Below are 8,274 nucleotides of genomic sequence, written 5' to 3'. Positions count from 1 at the left end.
GTAGCGATTGTGATCCTCCGGTTCGAAAGTCGAGGATCCAGTTCACAAAGAGAGGTACAAAGTTTTTTTTTGCTTTCCTAACGGGATTTCAGGACTGGTGATGTTAACTGCTGAGCTGTTGTCAATAAAGAGCATCCTGACACAGGTATTTGCATTGTCCAGATGATCCGAGACCGCATGCAGAGCTACTACCATTGCATCGACCGTAGAACTAACGTGGCGATAGACAGATTGCAGTGGGTCCAGTTCTTTGCTGAGGCACGAGATGATTACAGCCACGACCAGCCTCACGAAGTATTTAATAACCCTAGATGGGAGAGCTACTGGAGACAGTCGTTAAGGCAGCTCACCCTGCTCGTCTTGTCCACTGAGGAAATGGTTGCCCTTCTGAAGCAGGTGAGAACTTCCGAGTGTCGCAATGAGGTGTTGAAAATAAAAGTTTGCAATGGGCGGGTGGCGAATCTTCAACAAGCTGCCACAATGGGACTTCAAAACATTTATCGGGAAGTTGAAAGAATAAGAGTAAAGCAGGCATCTCAGCTCAACCCTGGACTGTTGCTTTCTTTGGCCGATTCCCGAACTCTTTCGGATGCTGCATGTTAACAAGGTGGGAGGTGTGAAACCCTGACATTATTTGCATTGAAGACAACGGCAAGAGAGATAGGATGCTTGTCGTTTTGCCATGTGCATTTTGGAGTTGTCTTTCTGATAATCTAACTGAATTCTTTACCGCAATTCAGTGAGGGATATATGTGCCCTATTGTGTTTTGTTACCCCTGCTACAAAAATGCTCTTAATCTTTCTCATATATATATTTCGTTCATGATCTTAAATCGAGGCACTTATACGAGAAAACAAGACAAGGGTATGTCATTCGAGAAAACAAGACAAGGGTATGTCATTCCCCGCCTCCGCCCACACCCAGATCAGAATTTCTCCACCCTAAGCATCGTACTGGTGATTCCCCACTGCTCTCGTCGTAGGACAGCCACCTCCTTCCTGTTAAGTAGCTACCGGAACAAAACACAGTTTGCCTCACCTCATTGATTCACAACGCTGCATCATTGCCTGGAGAGATGAGGAATCTATGAATCTCCCTTGCACCAGCAGAATAAAATACCAGGCAGTCCGGGTTAAAAATATAGCTGTCAGGAACTGGAAGATCACGGACAGGTATAGAGAGACAAAGCTTCTTCCTAGCCAGCTGGAAAACTTATTCATGACATGCCGAGATACAGAAGCAGATCATCAATGGTTGACTGTGTAATTATACAGCTTCAATAAACACAATTATTGAAGATCGCTCCTATCTTTGTCAAAGAGACGAACGTCATAACGTTCATGACGTTGCTGTGGGAACATGACCCATACGCACACGGTGTGCGGAGCTGAAGCTGGATGTTAGTGGTTATTGTCGACCCAGTATAATCGTGAGAAATAAAACGGGAACCGAGGATCTCTGCGGAGATAGCGCGTTAATCTATCTGTTAATCTGTGGTTTAAAAACACAGGGTTACGTCGATCCGAGGGCCATGGTGGGCTATGGTCGCCATCCAGCTCGATGGGAGTAGGCAGCTGAATTGGTTCAGCGCAGAGCAGATGGGATGAAGGGCCTGTTTTGGTGCTGTACTTTTCTATGACTCCGTGGCGATAAACACAAATCCGTACCGTAACTTACCGGGAACGCAAATGAAGACCATGATGGGATAGTAAACGTCTTTTATCTTGTTAATCAGGGCCCGGCCCATTTCCTGCAGTGGTGCGTATTTGCCGTCGGCCCAAAATCAACGTTGCTTTAACAGTACGAGATCGGGGAAGTGATTCTTTCCAAATCTCTGTTCCAGACCAGTGTTTTGCTGTTTCTATCAATGTTCTTCCACCTGCAATCTGCACAGCAGTAGATGTCAGTGAGCGTCTGTCTTCAGCTCGCTGCACATGACCCGAGCGTGATTGCACGTTGATAGTTTCCCATTTATATAAGGAAATGTTTCATGATTCATGCAAATTGGAATAAGAAATTGGATTACACAACGTATGACATTAGTTCCAGTCTCTTAACAAACAAAGAGTGAATTTTCGCTTCAGTGGGTCGGGGCACAACTGGAGAGATTATTCCATTCTGGTATTAAAATTAAGGCGTTGCCTTCAATATTCGTTGATTACGGATGATCCCAAAGGAAGCGCCCCTTCTTCACATTACGTCCATACATTGGTGTGGATAAGACGTTGCATCGCTGTTTTCAAGTATTTGGAGGCACATGAAAAATTGACTGAAATCGGCATTCCTTCTTTAGCGTAAATATCGCCTGAAACTTGAGTAGGAATCCTTTGAGAAGAAACGCAGACAAGACAGCAAATGACCGTTAGTGGAAGTTGATTAGTTGGATGTTCACAAGCCATTTGCATGGTGACACGTAGAAGACTGGTAAACAAGATTAGGGCCGGTGGAGTTAGTATCGATATAAGTTTGGTTGACTGTCAGGAGGGCAGAAAATGGGAATACATGAAACCTTTCTGTTGGCTTCCGTTGGCCAAAGTGTCCAAAGGGGACATTTCCAACTTTCATTTCCAAGTTTTTTGTCTATGATTTTGGCGGCTTTGTGGCCAGGTTTGCTGACGTAAGGTGAAAGGGCAGGTTGGTTGAGGAAGAAGGGAATCTGCAGAAGTTCTTAGACTGGTTTGGAGAATGGACAAAGAAATACCAGGCGGAATACAGTGTATGGAAGTTTATGGTTGTGTATTTTGGTATAAGTGTAGCCCTCAGGGTCGGCTGGCGGCGTTAGACCAGGGGAAAACAGTCTCAGGCCCCTCCAAACTTGTGAAATCGCGTTTCTGTGAATGCTGCGTGATGTTTTCCCTGTACAAATCAGTACCACGAAATAACAAACAGTACACCAGATGAAATTGAGCGATTGAACTTCATAATTCTTTATTTGACTATAGCGTTAGTAAAGAAAACAAAAAAGAAAAAGGGTCCAATTTAATGAAACAGTCTAATGTGCACGTTGGAACTCACGGTTTTCCCGTCCGTCTGATCGCCATTGATTTCCCCTGGGCGTCGTCGACTCCCGACCCCATTCCGAGTCCACTCTGCCCTGCCGTCTATGACCTCTCTATTCTTCTCTCTCCATCTTCCGCCGAATAAAAGCCCATGAATCCTCGCTGTCGGGCACACAAGATAGAAAACACTCCCCTCCTTGGTCGCCGCACATTCCAAAGCCCCCGTTATCTCTAGTCATAACCCAAACACTTCTGCTACAGAGAAGCCATTACATTAGCAGTGAAACCTTTCCCAGGACGCTTTCTCTCCCCCCTACCACCCCACCCCCCACCAAAGTTAGTAATGTGCTCATGACTTTGACATAATTTGCCAAAACTTCCTGCAGAACACAAAGTTCAACTCTGGAGTAAAACGCTGTGACATAGCTCCCCAAAGCGGTCGTGGACACTCTCTGATGCCCCCGGAGCTATATAGGCCAGCTCTCTGGTGGTTTTCTAAATCTCCGAGACTCCGTGCTCCTTCATATAACTCTTCATGTTCCAGCACTACTGAGGATACTTCTGGACTACATGGCGAAACCTCGCCCGGCCTATCACACGTGCCCACCTGCACATCGGACCCCTCTGTCCTTTGGCTAAGCTCCGCTACATCCCTTGCTGGGTCCCGCTACAATCCAGGCTTTCCACATAGTTCCCGTCACCCCCGATGTCACCTGATTCAGAGAGAGAATTGTTAGGAGTTTCTTCTTCAATCAGAGGGGAATTAGCGAAAGGTAGCATACACCACACACCCATATCCTTATCCTCCGAATTAGAATCCCACTCAGAGGCAGCGACCGGGCTAACCTCTCCTGCTGTTGGTGCTGAAGTCGTCTCGCGTTGCCGTAGAGTCCACTTACTGCGTTTATGCTCTGGATCGGGCTGTGGGTCAACCTGGAACTCTTGTGCCAGAGGCAGAAGGCAGTTCTGATGGAGAATCTTGACAGGTCCATTCTTACCCTCTGGTTTCACCCCGAAAAAAAGGGTAGGATTGGCATCTGACTCTCCACAAGATAGGGCGTATAGCCGCCCAGCGTTTGGCCAACTTATGCTTCCCAGGTAGCCGTAAATTCGTTATGAGGATACTGTCTCCCGACATGAGTTTGGAGAACGTAACCTTTTGATCACACTTCACTCAGAAGTCAGTGTGAGTGTCGAAAGAGTTTCCAGAGCAAGTGGTGGATGCAGATTCAGTTGCAGCGTTTAAGAGACATGGATAGGTGCATGGATGCGAGGGCTATAATCGGATCCGGTGCTGGTGCAGGTCGATTACACTAGCCAGTAAACATATCGTCACAGTTGGGAAGAGCCAACTTGTCTGCTTATGTGAGTAGTCTTCAACAACTCTGCATCCTATCCTGAAGGATCCTCTCCAGTAACTTGCGTACAGCAGACGTGAGGCCAGCGAGTCTATTGTTTTCCGGGATTATCCATTCCGATTAAATAATGGAATAACATTGATCATCGTTTTATTTCTGATCTGCTTGTGCCTAGAGATAACACAAGTATGTTGGTCACGTCCCCAGTAATCTCGTCCTCTGACGCTATCAATATTCTGCAGCACAACCCTGTCACGGTTTGGTTAATTATCCACTTTACTGCTCTTTTAGAGAGCGAACACTACCTCCTTTGTCGTCCTGTACTCACAGAGGTTTAAGAGACGTGATGGATTAAGCGCAGGGTAGGGAAGTCTGAGTTATTCATTCTTACAGCGGGGAAAGAGGCCTTCAGCCTCCGCGCCCATGCGACTAACACGTATATCCAGGTTAATTCGTCTCCCAGATCAGGCGGGACAAATGCAGGTCGATGGTTACTATCTTGATGGACACCTGGTCGGCATGGAAGGAGTGAATCGATGGCCCTTTGTCAATGCTGTAATGGAAGTGCCTCGGCCGAAACATCGACTCCAGTCTCTCAATAGCTGCTGCGTGATCTGCTAGGATTCTTGAAGTGTTTTCAATTCAGTTCCGGATAGGATTTATTTCAATGGATGCATTGTTCGCGAAGACTGCAGAGGAAATTCACCAGGAATAGGGAGGCGTGTGTCACAGTGCAACAGAGCCTGTCCGCCTGAAAACTCAGATGAGCAACTTGCCCAAAATGTCCTTCTTCAACATTTCCCTATCGTTCCGCGGTACCGGACAATACCACGTACCCAGCGACATACCAGGAGGCACCACACCGTATAGACAAAGGCACTATCTACTTAGCGGGGATGAGGGGAGGTGGGGTGACTTGGGCCATAGAAATGGTAGTAACCACCTCGAGCTAGGAAACTTGTTATTTCTGGTGGATCGTCAGTGATGATGGCAGACGGAAACTATATGACATCTTGTTGGCAGCCTTCTCCACTGAAAACGGTCCCACGAGGAGCGGTGCCAATCTGCGGCTCTCAACTTTCCGGAAAAGATCCCATGATGCCAACAAGACCTCATCTCTTGGTAGGAACCGGGCATGTTGTCTCTGGGCGCGCAGCAAAGAAGCCCTTGCTCGTCCCCAGGAGTGCTTGTAGCGCTGGGTCAGCTGTTCAGTAGCAGGGACTCCTACGTCAATCTCTTAACCAGCGAGGAGCGGGGGCTCAGTTCCTGCCTCTCGTTGAAAGGGAGACCTACTCGTGGAGTCAGACTGGTAGTCATTGAGGCAGAAATTTGGCCAAAACAATTGTGAGCTCCCGAGCGTATGGTTGGAAGAGTAAAGTTAGCGCAGGCTTGACTCCCACTCCTGTTTATCTCTCCCAGTGTGACCATTGGATTGAGTCTGAAAACCAGACGAGAGGTTGGCCGTGGCGCATGCAAGACAGCAGAAAACCTTCCAAAGGCGGAAAGTGAACGGTGGTCCAAGATCAGTCGCGATGACAGCCGATGGGAGATTGGTGAGGGTTGGCTGGTCAAAGGCAGTGGACATAACAGACACGCAGGACGCTGGCATGATGTTTTGTTCCGATTGCAGGTGGGTGAAGCAGCTTCAATAACTCCAAAAAACTGAAGTTTGGTAAAATACTGAAAGGCTGTACAATACGTCCTCCATGATGAGTGCCTGCCCCCGGATTGAGGGGGAGGGACAAGGCGAAATCACCTTTATACAGGATCTGTGGGAGGAGCCACAGGGGTAGTCAGTAGAGGGGCATGTCCAGACAGTTAACCCAGTTACAACATATATACATGGTTTGCCACATTCACCCCTCCTTTTTAAAAAAAAAAGAGTTCCGCGGGGTGAAGTGACTGACAATATTTGAAACAAGTATATTTACAGGTCAAGTCTATCAGGCTGTCGAGTCCGTTGCTGTGATCTACATAGCACCAGTGGTGGTTGCATTGGTGACGGCGGTTGTGCTGGCTCCGGCCTGTCCTGAGGTGCCAGCACGTTTGGCGTTGTTAATCCCTCTTCTGTGTGCGTCGCGCCCGCTATGGGAGTGTCGTGTGGTGCCTGTGTAGGGCTTGGAGTGCGCGGTGTCTCGTGGATACATACATCGCTGGGTACGGGGTCAATGGTCACTACAGAGTGTTCAGGGTAGGGGCCTGGTTGCTCCTGCGGGCGCCAGGTCGCGGATGGAGACCGTGTCCTCCCGTAAAACCACATAGGCATACTGAGGGTTCGCATGAAGTAAGTGAGCCCTCTCGACTATCGGGGAGTATTTATTGCTCCTCGCATGTTTCCGGAGCAGCACTGGCCCCGGGGACGTCAGCCAAGTTGGTAGGGTGGACCCAGTGGTCGACTTTCTGGGAAAAAGAAAGAACCGCTCATGAGGGGTGGCATTGGTGGCCGTGCATAACAGGGAGAGGATGGAGTGGAGTGCCTCGGGAGGACCTCCTGCCAGCGAGAGACTGGCAGTCCCTTTGATCTAAGGGTTAAGAGTGTAGCTTTCCACACTGTGCCATTCTCCTTCTCTACCTGTCCATTCCCCCGGGGATTATAGCTCGTGGTTCTACTAGTTACAATTCTCCAAGCCAGTAGCTATTGGCGCAGCTCGTCACTCATAAACAAGGACCCTCTGTCACTGTGGATATAGCATGGGTATCCGAACAGAGTGAAGAGCTTACGCAGGGCTTTTATAACTGAAGTGGAAGTGGTGTCGGGGCAGGGGATGGCCAAGGTGAACCGCGAGTACTCGTCGATAACGTTAAGGAAGTACACATTGCGGTCGGTGGAGGGAAGGGGGTCCTTAAAGTCAACACTCAGTCGCTCAAAGGGGCGGGTGGCTTTGATGAGTTGTGCCTTTTCGGGTCGGTAGAAGTGCGGTTTGCACTCTGCGCAGACTTGGTCATCGTCTTGATCTCTTCAAGGGAGTAATGCAGGTTCCGGGCTTTCACGAAGTGGAAAAGCCGGGTGACCCCCAGGTGGCAAAGATCTTCATGTAGGGCGTATAGCCGGTCGATCTGTGCGCTGGCACATGTTCCCCGGGATAGAGCATCGGAGGGCTCGTTGAGCTTCCCAGGCCTCTACATGGTGTCATAGTGGTAGGTGGAGAGTTCGATTCTCCACCTCAGAATTTTAACATTTTTGATTTTGCCCCGCTGTTGGTTATTAAACATGAATGCGACTGAGCGCTGGTCAGTCAGCAGGGTGAACCTTTTGCTGGCGAGATAGTGCTTCCAGTGCCTAATAGCTTCCACTATGGCCTGGGCCACATTCTCCACTGCGGAGTGCCGAAGTTCAGGACCTTGAAGGGTACGGGAGAAGAACGCCACTTGTCTTCCTGCCTGGTTGAGGTTAGGGGCCAGTGCGAAGTCGGAAGCGTCACCCTCTACTTGGAAGGGAATGGCCTCATCCACCGCATGCATTGCTGCTTTGGCAATGTCCCCTGTCCTCGGCTGACAGGGGGAATGTGGTGGACTTGACCAGGGGGAGGACCTTGTCTGCGTAGTTAGAGACCCATTGGGCATAATATGAAAAGAAGCCCAGGCCCCTTTAGAGGGGTCTGAGGGTGTTGAGAAGAGGGAGTTCCAACAGCTCGTCAGATATGCGATGAAATTGATCAGTTTGTCTGATGGTCAGAGACGGACAAACAAGGATAATTATTGTCCATGGATGACAAGGGCTGGGAGATTCACACAGAGTGACGGTGTTCTCGTGATGTAGAGAAGAACAAGAAAACGGATGTTCAAACAACGATAATGTTTTCAGATGCCGGTTGATAACGTGGTGTTGAACACGTTCCGATTGTTTGCCTTCACTGACCGGAAAGGTCAAGACATAATCATATATAATATTTCACAAGCAAGGGAAATTCTGCAG

This window comes from Mobula birostris, chromosome 13 (genome assembly GCF_030028105.1).
Source record: "Mobula birostris isolate sMobBir1 chromosome 13, sMobBir1.hap1, whole genome shotgun sequence".
Classification (NCBI taxonomy): domain Eukaryota; kingdom Metazoa; phylum Chordata; class Chondrichthyes; order Myliobatiformes; family Myliobatidae; genus Mobula; species Mobula birostris.
This window is presented reverse-complemented; position numbering follows the sequence as displayed.